Genomic DNA, 16,278 nt, shown 5'->3' with positions numbered 1-16,278 from the left:
ACAGGTAATAGTTCATAATAACTACCCTAACTGGTTTTTCCATTTGACCTAGCATACCATTTGTAATAAGATGAGGTAGTCAGAGAACAAGATCTGTGGCAGACGATATCGCTACCTTTTTCTAAAGATCACATATATCACAAAATCAAAACTCAGACCTCTTTATCAAATTGCAGACTCAAAGCTATAAATCATCTTGCCTTTTGGATGTATTTAGCATGAAACAAATAGAAAAACCCTAAATTATTTCCTGCAAAGATCCAAACCTAGATGGTTCAAAGTAATCCTGTGGAAAATGTTCAGCATGCACGCCACACAATTTGATGGACATTAGAAACCTTTCTTAATTTTCTGGATAGAAAATGTTAAACTCTTCCTCTGAGTGAGCTTTGTTTCAAAGTGACAGCAGTATTTGCTCCCATTATTATGTGAAATGAATGGGTTGGCTGCTGATTCATACATGACAGCTAAAAAAAGGCATTGTGTTAAGCACACACAAACTACTAATGTCCCTGAAAAGGTTATCATCTCAAGTCAAATAAAATCTGATCTTTTCAAAGACTGAAACTGTTGATGCCAATCACAATATACAGTTGTATTTTTAAAAGGATTTCCGGTACTGTTCTTATTGTCTCAGCAATATCTATATTTATAAACATTCTTTTAGGGAACACTAGTACCCAACAACACCCCTGTTCACATAGCTGCACCATGTACATTTAATGTCCAGGTGTGATTCTCCCTCCTCGTAAGTGAACTGGATAAGCAATATTTGAATTCCGCTCCTGAGCTGCTATGTAGAGGCACATAATGGTTGCCAAATGTTGCCAAAGTAGATACTGCACTTCAGTAGTGGATGAAGTGGTTCCTCTTGTATACTGTATGTAAACTGCTATACAAATGGAATGAAATAGACATATATATATAAATACTTTATTTATATAAATTAATTTTGAGATTGGTGGAGAGTGTACCATTAAAATATGTCTTATGTATTAATCTATTTTATTAGTAGGAAATAGACAATGTCAGCTTTACAGTGTGGACATCAGAATGATGCTAATTGAAGTCACTAGGATTTTCTGAGCCTTTAAATTACAGTTATGAAATAATATGACTAGGGCTATAATAAATCTAATCTAAACCCAGTATTTCATAGCAGGTTTCTATTTGTTGGACACAAGAAATGTCACTCAGCAGAAAGTTCCAAAGGCAGAATTGGAAATCATGATTGATTGTCCTGTGGGGCTGAGTTTCTATTTGATGTGGGTCAATGCTTGACTTGAGCAATGACCTTAGTGTGACTCATTGTGGTGTCTAGAGAATTTTGTGAAGTTCATGACTCTTGACATCCCTGTATCTGAATTGTCAGTGAGCCTGTATTTCTATAGCCACAATGTTAAAACATAAATTGAGTGTCAACAGTAATGAAATTCTTAGATTTCACGTTTTTCAGGAATATTATAAGGTCTTAAACCGGCTACAAGAATCTTAATACCTGTAAATATTAACCTAAGGAATGCAGAATTTATTTAATGCAGCTGAAAGAGTTTTGGGTTCTGTGATCAGTTCTGGCCTCTGGTGTCCACACATACAATATTAACACCGGAAAAATGTGAATGTGTCCCTGAAATGCATTTAATATTTGGATTTAGATCCAGTTAATAGTTGGATTTGATTCCAAATGTCACAATATGTTTTGCATGAGTTTTTTTCCACTATACTTTATTACTATATATCACAACATACTTACTGAAATATACTTTCACAATGTGTATGCTTTGCTTCTTAATGTACATAGGTAAGTTTATATCACTTGTGAAAAAGCCCAATAAAACACATCTACAGTATATTCTGTCATCTATGCAGAATTACCAGACATACTGCATTTAACTTGGTCTCAATGTCCATTACAGAAGGAGACACTTTCTAATGATAAGATCTTTTCAAACCATTCTTTGCTCTGTGTTGTAGAGGACAACCCCTCTGGTACTGTATGAACATAACTATTCAAACATCTTCTGAATGATACCAATCGGATGTCTGTGCAAGGAGACCTCAGTGGAAGTTATTCAGTGTGTAAGTGCTGTGCGTTTTTATTTGATTTCTGGAGGGGTTTTTTGGTTTTAAAGCCCACTGAACATTTGTTCTTCTTCTGTTCCCAACACATTTTCCTTTCCAGGACCCAGAAATCAGAGCTCCTAAACCATGGGTACTTCCAGGAGCAGACTTTCACGCATTTTTCTGCACATCTTGGGAAGTGCGAACAATTCATAAGCAGCCATCCAACAGACTTTGGAGCTAAAGCTCCATTAATTATGTTAGATTTAACTTCTGCCACTTGACAGTCTAAGTGAGGAGAAGTGATTTTGTAGATAAGAAAGGTAACAAACAATAACAGGCTATTGGGCCCTTCTAGCATAGCATTTGTGACAAGCAGATGGGCTAGGATGCTGGGTAGTCCAGTCAATCTCTAGTGCTAGGAAAGAGTTCTCAAGATTTGTTTTAATATGAAGAAAGGTAAAATATATTTAAAAGTGTTTGTTTTCTTGCTAGCAAATTTAGAATGCTCAATTCCTGTTACAGTTGTTCACTTTTTCTGACAAAACTTTAAAAATAGTGAGCAAAAGCACAAAACTGGTCACAATGAAAGTCAGAAAAAAAAGAAATGTTTTTCAAAACACTATTCATGTAAAATAAAAAAAAGAAGCAAAACCTGAGGAAGTCCCTGAATTATTTTCTCTCTCTGACAATATTTGCACAATATCAATGTACAAACAAAAGATTTTGATGAACTACTTCAATTTAGAAAAAAATTGGAGCCTGTCTTAACTGCAGTTCCATCACTCCATCAGCTTTAGCCAACGTCTGGAGAGTTTCTGGACTAATGTGAGGTGGCATGTTCTCTCAAGCAGATTAGCATTCTGGTCTTTTGGAACACTCAAAATAAAGAGTGAATGTGTCCTAGGAAATCTGAATTGCAAGTAGCCTATGAAAAACAAATGCTATATCTAAACTTGTGATGACTTATGTGCTCAGCTAATCAATATTTGGAAGATAATTCACAAATTAAAAAGACAACAAATGTTAATCTGGAAAGTGCAAAAATATAACAGCGCTTTTCAAAGTAAGCTCAAAATACTAGTGGTTTCTGACAACAAAATGGTGTCACATGCTAAGCCCAGTTTCCCAGCAGACAGCACTGGATAATAACATCTGCTCACAGTGTTTCCAGCCTTTCATCTGCGCTGTACCATAGGTATTATTTTGGCAGGTTATGCTGCTAACAGCTTGGGTCTGTGAAAGAACACTTGTGATTAAGTTTACACAGCAGGTTTGACAGGATTAAGATATTTTAGGTCCAGTGTGTTGTGCGGATTTCATTGGCACATTGTCGAACAGTTAGGGCAGGGGAGGAGGGGGGCAGCTGTTATGTGTTTCACCAAAGTAGCACATGCTCACAGGTCTGGCCACGACCTAGGATAGCTAATGTAACACAGAATACAGGCCTGGGAGAGACAATCATGAAACCTGCACAGATGCCACAGCTTTCACCAGGAAATCAGACAGAAAATTGACAGAAACTGTATAAGCACTGAATATTTGGGGAGATTCTCTTTGTGTCCTCTCACATTTGTGCATATTACATTTGATATATTACAGAGTTATCTTCTTCATTATAAATTAATTAATACCTGAGATGTAGCCATCCAAGTAAAGTATTTAATTTCCATACTGTAACTGATGTCTGAAGGATTTGGTATGTTCTAGAACACATATCTTTACTTGGAGACTGTAAGGATAATCTTTCAACACTAAATTATTCATTTTATCTGTTTAATTGTTTGTAATGAAGCAGAAAGATTTTCCTGGTAACAATGCATTCCATCCATCTGCACAGACAACAACAACCCTAAAATAACCCTAAAATAATTTCGCCATCTTGGCAGGTGCATATATATTTAACAGCTTAACATGGTTTATAAAGAGGAATGTTAACATTATCTTTTCCATCTGATCCAATGGTTTTAACTAATCTCATGGCATTTAGTATTTCAACTTTGTCCATTTACTTAAAAAAAAGAACTAATTCTTCAATGTGATATAATTTCAGTGCCTACGATAATGAAAATGCTGCTGTATGGCCAGGATGGTTACCAGTGGATGTAGAGAGACGGGAGAGATCCACACCACACAGAATTTTAATTCAAACCTACGAAACCTACAAACCCCACCCACCATCCAACAAGCACATGTTTAGATGAAAGTTAATTGGAAAATAGATGTGCCATAGAATGTTACTCTAGACTGTTTTTTTAAACTTAAAAAACACTGCTTTCTTTTTCTGTGGGAAAAGAAGAGGACACATAGTACGGTATTCTTATTTAAAACTAGATTAAGTTTTCATTTAAAATGTGTTTTATTTTAACAATGAAATTCATATTTAACCATTCATCCTTTATGCATCATAAGCAACTGCATGAGTTTTGGCAGGAGAGGCAAGGCTGAATTGCAATGCAGCATCCTGGGGAAGTACACCCAATGTGCCATTAGAAGCAATTTGCATACGGTTCTAAAAACTATTCAAATTGTTAGGGATTTCCCCCATGTACTGTAACTTACCAAATTATTATCCATTAACAAAGGAGGTGCCTTAGAATGGCAAACGTTACCAGGGCTTTCTTATCCAAGATTTTGTCATGGGATTGTACTTGGAAGGAAACCCACAAGGAATACCCACACCTACAATTTTTCAGTTTCAAAATCATTCAAGGGAAATCAAGTCGGATGTCTGAAAAAAAAAAACTGACCTGACAAAGGTGATTTCATAAGAAGGTTACAGTTTGTTCTTATCTTCTACATTCCCATTGAAGAAATGTTCCTGGTTTAGTTCTTTTGTGAAGTAAAAATCTTCACCGAGAAACATTTTCTGCTTTCAGTTTTTTTTTATGCAACTTAACAGCTGCATATCCAAGAATAAATGTGTCTAGTCACACAGTGAATGTGTGATTTTCTTCAGATCCTTAAAAAAGCAAAGATGGCACATTTTACAAATATCAGGAATAGCTGCATGAAAACCCTTTCTCCTGATTCAGCTCTCTGATAAATGGTTAATGAGCAGTGTGCAGGGTAAATCACTGTGCATCTGAAATTCCTGCCTCAGGTAAACATTTTTCAGGTCAGAAGTGAACTGGGGGTTGTTGCTCTAGGAGTAGTCTCAGTTTAGATTACAACACTCACATGACAAACTGATATTCACTCGTATCCATACTCAGAAAAATAGAAATGACAACCTGGAGAATGAACGACAAAATCTAGAATAATATACACACCCTGGGCAAAAAGGGGAGATCTTAGTAAATTTTATTGCTACTGTATTGGATTGTATTTTATTGTTGTGTTTATTTAAACTTCATAATAACAAATACTCAAGTTAATATTCGTACACTGTACACATACTGGCTCTACTCTTTAGTCTTTTGATTTTTCTAAAACTCTCGATGTTTCACACACTTACTATTTCTATTTTAGCTATTGCAGTTCTTCTAAGCTTAACTGTAACCAGATGAGTACATCGCATAGCAATTATTAACAGGTGTAGCTGGGACCTGTGTGGCACACAGGATTGTGTAGATTTGAGATGAGTAGGAAAAGCAATAATTAAATAAGGTGGCAATAAAGCTACCATGAGTTTACAAGACGGTTCTGACCACACAGACACCATATCTATGTGTAGGACTAGGATGTAGTATTTCAGATGATTTCCATTTTTTCTTGTGCTATTTATTGTATTATTATAGTTTTCCTGTGGAGTAAATATATTCTTTGGCATTGTCTGAAACCCAGTGGACTGAGTTACATTTACTCAACTTACTTGGATGGAAGTAAACCTGAAAGTTGTTATAGTCATAAAGGTGGACATTTTCTCCAGTGGATCATACTTTGCAACTATTAGGAAAAGTAAATCACCCTTAATTCCTTACCAGCTCTGAAGTGAGTGTGTTTATTGTTTTATCTTTGTGCTTTTGCTATTTTTGAACATGATTTCTGTTGACAAATATTTCTTCGGTATAAACTAGCCATGTGTGCAGTTTGCAGAACACAAGTGCAAAGTTTAAATGTTTAATGATTTGCAGATCACAAAACATGGCTTTAAAAACTCTTCTTAAAATAATATTAATTAATTAAATAATATAGTATTACTTTAATAAATTTAGGTTTATATGGAGCAGCGTTAGTGTTGTCAATTAAATTCTCCTTAAGGTAAAGATCTGAGTGAGTGCTGTAGTCAGCGATTAGAGATTCTTGGTAAATCCACTTAAAAGCAATGACTCTGATTTTCAAGGTGAACTGAGAATGCCGGAGTAGTGGCTATTGTGTGTTAGAGTGGAATACGATTTAAATCTATCCCTCTCCTCAATGCTTTATAGACCCTCAAAGAGTCATATTTCCTTGCACAATTCATAGTGTGTATAATAATGTAATTTACTGCTATCTAGGGATTTAATTTCAAATATGTGTGTAATATGGACCAGTGGTCTTATCTCATGAGAGCACAGAAAAATGGTTTACTTTGTAACCATGGTTTAGGTTGTTTGATTTTAATGTTTCTGTACCTAAAAGTGTGTGTTTTGTCTTTTCAAACTGTGTGTAAGAGAGAGAAAAGGAGACAGAGAGGTACAGTACTATACAATCCAAATATGATTAAGTGAGGAAAAATATGTGGTCATAGGATAAAGGAAATATACTGATAGGATGGATCACATATTTTGGGTAAAGCAATTACTTTAATGCCTTGGGGTATTTACTTAAAATATGTACTTTTAAAATATTTTTTTAAATGTGCATATGTCAAATTCTTGAAATTCTGATATCTGACACTTGAGTCATACCCTTGTTCCGTTAAATAGTGTAAACCTATTCACAAACACATTTAATTTTTAGTGTCTCTTTTAGACATGATTTATCGTGTCTATCCTGTAATTGGTTTCTTAGATGTTTTTTTCTTTTATACTATGATTTCCTCTTTCTTAGAAGACATTTATCTAACTATTGCTTGATTGTGTTATTCAAGATGCAATATAAAGTTAAATGGAAGTTCAGGAAGAAATCAGAGTCTTATGTGTAAATATTGCCTGATGAGCACCCTTTCTTGCATCTATTCCAGCACCTTTTCTCCATTCCATCTTCACTCTTGTAGCGGCCTCCCTGGTTAATTCCTTACAAGTGTCAAGGGCAGAGCTAAAGTCAAACATTCAAAAATTAAGTATGCAGCCCCTTCAGATTCTTCATTTTGTTGTGTTAATTAGAATGTGATTGAACAAAAGAATACATTTGCTATACAGTAAATAATTGTATGCATCCTACAGAGATTTCTAGAACCATTTTACGTACAACTTCAGTTTCTTTCCTTTTATCATTATCTGTTTTGATCTTCAAATGTTGAATGTCCATTAAACAGTCCATCACTGAAGAAAAAAAGATAAATAACTTTTTTGATTTTTCAAACTTTATATTGTTAATTTGGTAATTTTTAAATTGTTAATTCCCATTGGCCTTTACCAATCATGGCCTCCTAATAATCCCCATCTATGAATTGACTTAATTACTCTGCTCTATCCCCACTGATAGCTGGTATGTGGTGAGCGTTCTGGTGCACTATGGCTACCGTTGCATCATCCAGGTGGGGCTGCACATTGGTGGTGGTGGAGGGGAGTCCCCATTACCTGTAAAGCGCTTTGAGTGGAGTGTCACGATGCGCCATGTTGTAGCCAATTACCCCCGGTACATGTCTGTGCCGCACCCTTTGAATGGCTGCATCTGTATATAAGTGTAAGCAATTATTTTATTATTAATTTGTATATCATTTTCTTATTTCCTCTTCTTTATATTACAAGAATAGTTTTATGCAAAATAATGTCTGCCTTCTCCCCTTGTCTGATTCATGAGATCTGGCCTCATTCAGTAAACAAAAGTGTAGATATTTTTTCCTCAACTTTGCTCATTCAATGCATCCCTAAACAACATCAGTTTATCTTGACTGAATTTAAGAAACTGATGCCATGTACTCCATCTGAAAAATCTTCATGTAATATGATGTCACAGTAAGTTTGGCTCTACTATATTGAACAGCCATGTGCTATTTGCTTGGTTTCCCACAGGGACTTTCAAGAAAATGGTTAATACTCAGTTCATCCACCCAGGCAGACAAACATAACTGCTGTTAAAAGAACACAGGAATTCCAGGGTCTATAGATGTGGGTTTTAAAAGCCTGATTCATTCAGTCAGGCAAGGTAAAAGCCACACTGTATACTGAAACTGATTAATTCAGTCAGTTCAGAGGTTAAGAGTTTGCCTTACTACCACAATTGAATACAGCTAATAATGACTGAGAGCTGGTGAGCTTAATTTGTCTGGAGTGCATATAAAAAATGACCAAATTGTCTTTAAATTATAAACTTCACTGCAGAACTGTGGATCCCTAAATAACTTGCAGAAATGCAGTAAATATTCACACTTTTTATTTAATGTTCTAAAGCGTAACTGTCTCTAGACAGAAATAGAAAATACCATATATCATTCTCACACAAGTGTACTGTAACAAACAGTATTGTACTTATTGAATCATTCAGTTACAAGACTGTAAAAGAAGAGTATTCATGTCTATTGGAACATATTCAGAACCTGCAAATACTTGCAAATACATTAATACTGTAAGTGAGAGGTAACAAACAGCTGATATAGTGTGAACAGGAATGGCATTAACACAACAGTGGCCCTAACATCTGTAAATCTAAGCAAGCTTAGTGCTGTGTTCTGTGTCTGGACACACTCCCTGACAATAAATCTTCATTCTTTACGCAAATAATGTCTATCTTATTGAAAACTAATCAAAGTAATTCCTTTGCAATTTCCTGTGTAACATAAGAAAGAAATATCTGGCTGAGGTAATTTAGATTTAACTAGCGGAACGCAGAAAACAGTATATTGATTTTTTTATACTCTATCTGCAATCTTGCTGCTCCTCTCTTAGAATCGATAATTATTGAGTTATGCTAATGACTATGGAATTTTTCAGATATAAGATAAGAAATCTAAGTACAAAAAACTATTTCTAAGAATGAAGGGCCAAGATTTACAACAGTACAGTAACTCACTTTTATCATACTCTACTTAATGCCCTTTTCACTTTGAAAGACACAGCTAGTTTCTGCCCATTACAAGACAATTTAATAGGGGATTGCAACATTCTCTACCATCAAAAAGGGCAGTCCCAAGGGTCTGCATGCACAGAAATTCGCCAGAATTCAAGATTAGGAGGTTTCATTGGATGCCTTTTCTGGAAAAGAATAACCACTCCCAACCACCACTAGCATTGTGTAGACCCTTTATATACCAAACAAAAGCCTAACATCTCCCACGTGAAAATATTACATTCTCAACCTTAGCCAATAATTAAGTAACACCCACTGTGGCTATTTACAAATATAAGAGGCTGAGGACAGCTCTCTAGTGGCAGGTCAGCTGCACCTGAAGCTTTTTTAAGCTTGCCTGCTACAGAGTTCTTTGCACTTTGTACATTTTATCTATCCATTTTCTAACCACTTCTTTCAATTCAAGGTCATAAGGGAGCCAGAATCTATCCCAGCAAACAACAGGCACAAGGCAGTGTGCCTATTGGATGGGGGTGGGATGGATGGATACATCTTGGATGGGGATGGGATGGAGGATTCTAGTATCCGACTAACACCGTAGTAGCTAATCTCTATTTGTTACCTTGCCAGGGAGAGCAACTCTTCACTTATGAAGCAGTGGCTTCCTAGTTTGTCATCCCTCTAGTTTAAAGGCCAGGGGACACGTTGGTGGAGGGTTTGATTGAGCTGCATAGCACCAACTGCAATCGCAGCTCTGGTCTTTCCTTCCTTTGGACCTACACTCCACACTGTTTATGGTGGAGGACATAGGACTACAGAGTCTGGCACTGACTTTAGCCACACTTTCTTCAGGATAGTATTGCTCCAGCCAGATTATTTCTTTTAGGGACTGTAGCATGTACTATACTTGTCTCTATTCAACTCTTTTTGCCTGAAGCACCCAAGAGTTTGCAGTCCAAGTTTGCTGGGCGAGTAGAATATTATGTGCTTCCCAAAGTAGCCCCTCTTCATCCAGAATTTTCGGATGATGTTCACAACTCTGGCCCACCTTGCTAATTTTATTGCTAGTAGATAATTGATGTGAGGATTTCAGGGGATCAGGCTAATTGTATCTTGTTGACCACAACTTCTTATATGAAAATTTCCTATTCTCAGTTTTATATGTACTTTGTTTTCATTTGTGTCCTCTGGTTCATATTTCACTTTTGATTCTAAGCAGTCCAAAGGTCTGACTATCATCCCCTTTTCTGTTCATGTAATGGTTGAACAGCAATATCTTTTTTGTGGCATGGTGACTGGGAGTTTGTGGTGTATTGTACTTTTCTAGTTTTGCTCTTTTTCTGAGAAATTAATAAATATTAATTAAACTGAATCATAAAACACGTTGAACGCATTGGAAAGGGAAGCTTTGATTAAAATTCTAAAAAAATATAAGTAAAAATATACCCAATATTCTAAGCAAAGACTTTCTAGTACATTGTGCAATAATAAAATAATAAAATCCCCTCAATTCAAATTTTGCTGTTTAACTAGATACAGTATATTCTAAGATTATTTTGCCTTCCTTATTTCTTCATTGATGGCTTAGATGAAATTGGTATGCGCCAACATAAACACCTCAGTCTTTTTCATAGATTGATAATAGATGATTGATTTTTCTTGCTGCAGCCCAATACAACCTTCTTGTCAAATACTGCTTCAAACACTGCTCTGTCTTAGTTGTCCAATTAGTATTGCTAGTGTTCTGCCCTCTGGATCTGGATCTGGACAAGATCTGTATTACATCAATATGGGCTTCACTCTGTACATTTTCCAGGTTCTATAGCCTCAATGTGATGGGTGCTCTGTGCCCATCGATTGGTGCTCAAGTGGTAGTGGCACTGCCGAGCTTTACCGACTGAGTCTCTTTTTCTATGCCATCGACATGACTTTGATGTCAATCTTCTGATATCGATGTCTATCTTTATTGGTAATAATGCATTCTAACCTTGAAAGGGAATATTAGATTGTCTTCACACCCCTATTTTTACTGAAGAGGAATGTTTTCTGCATGGCTGCCTGCCAGCCTACTGTTCTTGCTAAATGCTAGCATAGAGTAGTCCATGTCACCTCAGAATGTAAGTGAAGAAAGGTGGGCACTACATACAAGGGCTATGAAGGCAGCCTAATGCTTTCATTATAATTTTCTCTACAGCAGTAACATTTGAAGAGAAAGGAAGCCTTTCCATGTTTAATATGCCTTAGGATGCGCTACAATTGAATAATCTTGTTGTATGAAATGAACTAAGCAGCACTGTGTAACAGGCAGCATACAGTACATGCTTGTAATAATGGTCACCTTAAAAAAATATTTGCTCTGTCTGCAAATGTATGAATGCTCCTAAAATAGCTCAGAGAAGATTTATATGTGAAGTTCAACATATGTGCAATGTGCGTAAAATGTCACAAGGTCAAAGAGTGCACAGAAAAAGCTGCTATGTAGTCATGACAACAATAAATTAGCTCTTGCGAATAAAGGCAACAGGGACACTGGCTGATATAATAAAGAAGTTTGAAGTCATCCAGCCACAGCTGTTTTCACTGCACAAGTGCTGATCGGCGCTGGTTCCACATTTTCTGGACTTTTTTAGCATTTGAGAGATCTTGAAAAAATGCAAAAATAAAATTACAGATTCTATTTACAGTATGCACTGCAGATCAGTCCCTGATCTTGAGCGAGATAAGCTTCAAGAGAACTTGCATTTCCAGTAGTGTGTTTTGTTCAGGCCAGTTCTCCTAAGTAAGATATAAATAGGCATGTTATCACAGAAACTGTAGACAAAGATGGAATAATACATATAGTATTTTTTACCAGTCTAAGATACACATTATCAATCTTCATGCAAAATGTCTTTGTAACAGAACTCTATATCGAATTTAGAAAAATGCATGCACATTGAGTAATGAATCAAGTATAAATTGATTAGAATCACTAGAGTGCACCCCAGTACACCCCAATGTTTAATGCACCTAAGCCCATAACCCCTATTATAGTGCGGATACAGTAGATCCCATTTCAGATACATAACCCAGATCCCTAAATACATATCCATCCTTTGTCATTATATTTTAAAACAATATTCAGACAATTGCAATATGAATGTTCAGCTCCTTAGCTAGTTTTAATGTGTTCCAGTGGTCTGCCCAATACAAAATAGCAGTTGCATTTCAATGCACTTCAGTGAGCCCTTGTTGACTTACAGCAGCTGGGAAGTGGTTAGGAAGCATTGGATCCAATATCTTTAGCTGTGAGAAAATGTGCTGTTATTATTACTGTAGGCTGTTTTAACACTAACTCTTCCTTGATATGTTTGATATGTTTTTTCAAATTTTAATTCAATTATAGGATCTACCTTAAGCTTGCAGCCCCAGAGGTTGCCTATTAGTTACATGTGTTTCGCCTTTGAGAAAAGATTAACTGTGTGTCTGTGCCTGGCCTTAATTCCTGGGAGAGGAAAATACATTTTCAGCATTTTATGCACATCTGTGGCTGTCAATCCATTGCAGCTTGTCATGCGTGTTCAAGCTTTCTAAGAAGTCTCAAGTTCAAGGTTTCTGATGAGGTGTAGCAGAATGTATTCCACCCTATCCAGCTGAAGCCAGACAAGAGCCCTTACACATCTAAACAAGGCAGCAAGGCATGGTCAGATAGTACCTGATACTCTGGGTTCGAAGTCAAACACGGCATCCAGCCTTGTTGTTCCAGATGGGCTGATCCTGCAGGAAAGTTCTAGTATCACTCGACAGACAGTACTCTCTCTGGGAACAGCAGCAAAGCTGGGATCTGCGCAATGCTGGAATCACTAAAACATGCTTCAACTGTAATGAACGAGGATTGTCTTAAAAAAATTGTATTATTGTACTGGACACATGGTATAGAATTAGAATAAAGGGATTGTCAAAAAAAGGGTAGCATGGTGGCACAGTGGTTAGTTTTGCTGCCATGCAGCACTTTTGCCCTGGGTTCAATTCTTTGAGTGCAGTCTGGTGAAGTTTGTATGTCCTTCCTATGTTCGTGTGGGTTTCCTCTGGGCGCTCTAGTTTCCTCCCACAGTCCAAAGACATGCTGGTAGGTTAGTTGAGTTTTGGGAAAGCTGGCCCTGGTGAGAGAGCCCTGTGATGACCTGGCATCCCATCCACGGTGTATCTTGACATGGATGAAAAATTAATGGATGGATTTTGAAAACAGAATCTGCCAATCAACATGTTTTTTTTAAAACGCTTGGAAAGAAAGTCATTCAAGGCCCTCACAGAATAAATTTGACTAAGTAATGGAACTAGATTTGGATTTCCATATGTTGGTAATTATCTTACAGGTATTTTTTTACAGGCCATTTGGTACTGTAGATTCCTACAATTATGTTAAACAGAGAATTATCTTGCATTCATGTCAGCAACACAGCTAGAGTATGATAAATAAACTAAATACTATTATAAGAAGTTATTATGTACAGTATATTACACTGTATATGTATTTAAACTAAAGGGAGAATATACTTTATGCATGTCAAATCTGCAATCACCTGTAAATACACATTTCATTACTGATGTTTTTATCGTTCATTTATTTGTGAAGCAGGCACCCTTAGAACCTTTGATTATGGTACAGGTAGTACAAACCTTTCTAATGTTTAACCAAATGTTCAAACAGATTTTAATAGCTAGAACCGACGTTTTCAATGCCAGAAGGCAGAATATAACAGCATACTCTTGGATAGTTATTCAAAATAACAGGAGAGATCACAATGTACAGATCCACAGTTCAGATAATAAATTCTTTACTGGTACGGTAACATTAGATGCAAAAAAAAAACACTGCATATCATTTTAACCATAGAAATACCATTCTTCAAGGATTTTCTTGAAAAAACTAAATAGGGTTCATTCATGGTAAAAGCTAGGCCTGCAGAATATGCAAGGCATTTTCAGCTACACATCAACTTATTAATTTACAATTTGCAGTGGTCTCTGAGTGCGAGCGAACACATTGAATTGTGTCAAAATAGAGTCGTGGCAGGAGCCAAGGAATATTGTACTATAAGCTGCTTTCCAGATGAATCACAGATGAATCACAATCCATCTGTACCACTACAGAATGGAAGCTGAATATGTATTTGCTTGGCATGTGTCATGCTCCTCTCCACTTCTCTCCTGCTCCTAGTTCCCTGTGATTATTCATGTCTTTCCAGTGTGTCCTGTATTGTTGCCTATTTACTTCCTGTGTCTCCTCTGCTCCTCGCTCAGCATTGAGGGTATGGATGTCGTGAGACCTGCCTCGTTTCCAGGTCGACCCATGTCCATGTCCTCAGGGCATTGGTTGCTTTCCCGACATCGACCGACTCCCTGAGCTGAGTGCTACGTATTGCCCCTTTTTGCCGCTACCCATAGGGTCTCAACTGCTCTCCTGTCCATTCCACAGCATGCCCCTCCGGCATCCGTGATAGCATGGAGGTATTTAGAGTGCAACATGTCTGTAATTCTTGTCTTCAAATCCAGATAAAGCATAAACCTGTCTTCCAATATAGTGCTGCTACTACTGATTATGTCAATACAGAGATAACCTGATGAACAGCAGAAATGGTGGTAACATCAGGTTTCCTCTGATCCCTGAAATGGCACATTTTGTAGTTTGAGCAAATACTATGATGAAATAAGTGAATGAATATGAATATGAAGGGATAGCCAACTTAATACTTTGGCTCTAACTCACCTGGCTGAAGAAATGACAGTGCTGGTTGGAGATCAGCAGTGTCACATACCCCCAAAAGGGTCCCCAAAACACTGATGTAGATTTTGAACACTGAGCTAAAGGTGAGTTTGGTCAGAACAAAACGTTCATGTGTATTTCTCATGGAAAGCGTGAGAAGTGCGTGGCTTGTCTGAATAATGAAATGAATAATGAAATGAATGAAATGAATGAGAAGCATGCATGATGCAGGTGATAGAACTCAAGTCAGAGAATAGGTGGCAGCATTGGCGATTAGCTTGAGATTGGAACTCTGTGGAGGGCAGTGGAAGATGCTGGGCTGACCTGGGACAGAAGCCTGAAACAGGAGCAGGAAGAAAGCAAGACAGAATACAGTAGAACGCATTATGAGCAAAAACCCCAAAAGATGAAGATACATCTGTAGCTGGAAGTAATGTTGGGAGGGGCAAGAGTCAAGGACTGATTTTATTTTCTATCAAAATAAACTTTATTTCAAAGAAAACATCTCACAATAAGTACATTCTAGCAATATATTACACACTAATCAACTAAAAACTTTCTTAATCGGATGATTGATCCTTTACCAATCAATCAGCGCAAGTGGATGATGGGGTTGAATTTGCACAATGAAGGAGTTCCTCAAAGCTCTACCACTCGCTTTTGTCCATGCCATTTCCTTGTCCCAGCTCTGGAACTGCGGTTGTCCAGTCCTCCGCAGTAGCTCAGGAAAGAGACAAGGGCTGATACTGCACCAACTGGACACCAACACAAGAGGAGGGTAAATGAAGGTGAGGAACCCATTGCTATAGCAGCCTATGCCACTGGTGTCAAGGACAGCATGGACTATGAATGAGGTGGGTCCAGATCTGGTGCAGACTGATGCTGTGAGTAGAAATCAACAATCAGAGACTCCTAAGGGGATGGAGAATAGAAGAATTGGGAAGATGAGAGAGGTAAAACTACATATATAGCTGTGGCCGTAGGTGTGGTGGGTTGTATGCTATGCTAATGTGTTGAATGCTAATGTGTCATTCCAGCCTTTGATATACTGTAAACCCATTCTTTCATTAAAGATAGCTTTGAAAAGTACATTAAAAATGCTGCTGATTTACATTGATTTAGTAGCAAAATATGTATATCAAACATCTTGAAAATACACAAAATACTGTTCCCTAGAGGTCTTCCTTCCAGCACTGACCAGGCTCAGCCTTGCCTAGGTTTTGAGATCTGACAAGATCGGACTACAAGGTGGTAATGCTGCTGTCAAAGAAGCGTTGCCTGTATTAAGAAAATTAGATCGATGACTGAAACTGACAGACTAGTGTTGGATGACGTTTGGACCAGATTCAAGATCAGCAGGTGATCATCATAAGTTA

This window comes from Lepisosteus oculatus, chromosome 7 (genome assembly GCF_040954835.1).
Source record: "Lepisosteus oculatus isolate fLepOcu1 chromosome 7, fLepOcu1.hap2, whole genome shotgun sequence".
Lineage (NCBI taxonomy): Eukaryota > Metazoa > Chordata > Actinopteri > Semionotiformes > Lepisosteidae > Lepisosteus > Lepisosteus oculatus.
The sequence above is the reverse complement of the archived record's forward strand: the minus strand, read 5'-3'. Positions refer to the sequence as shown.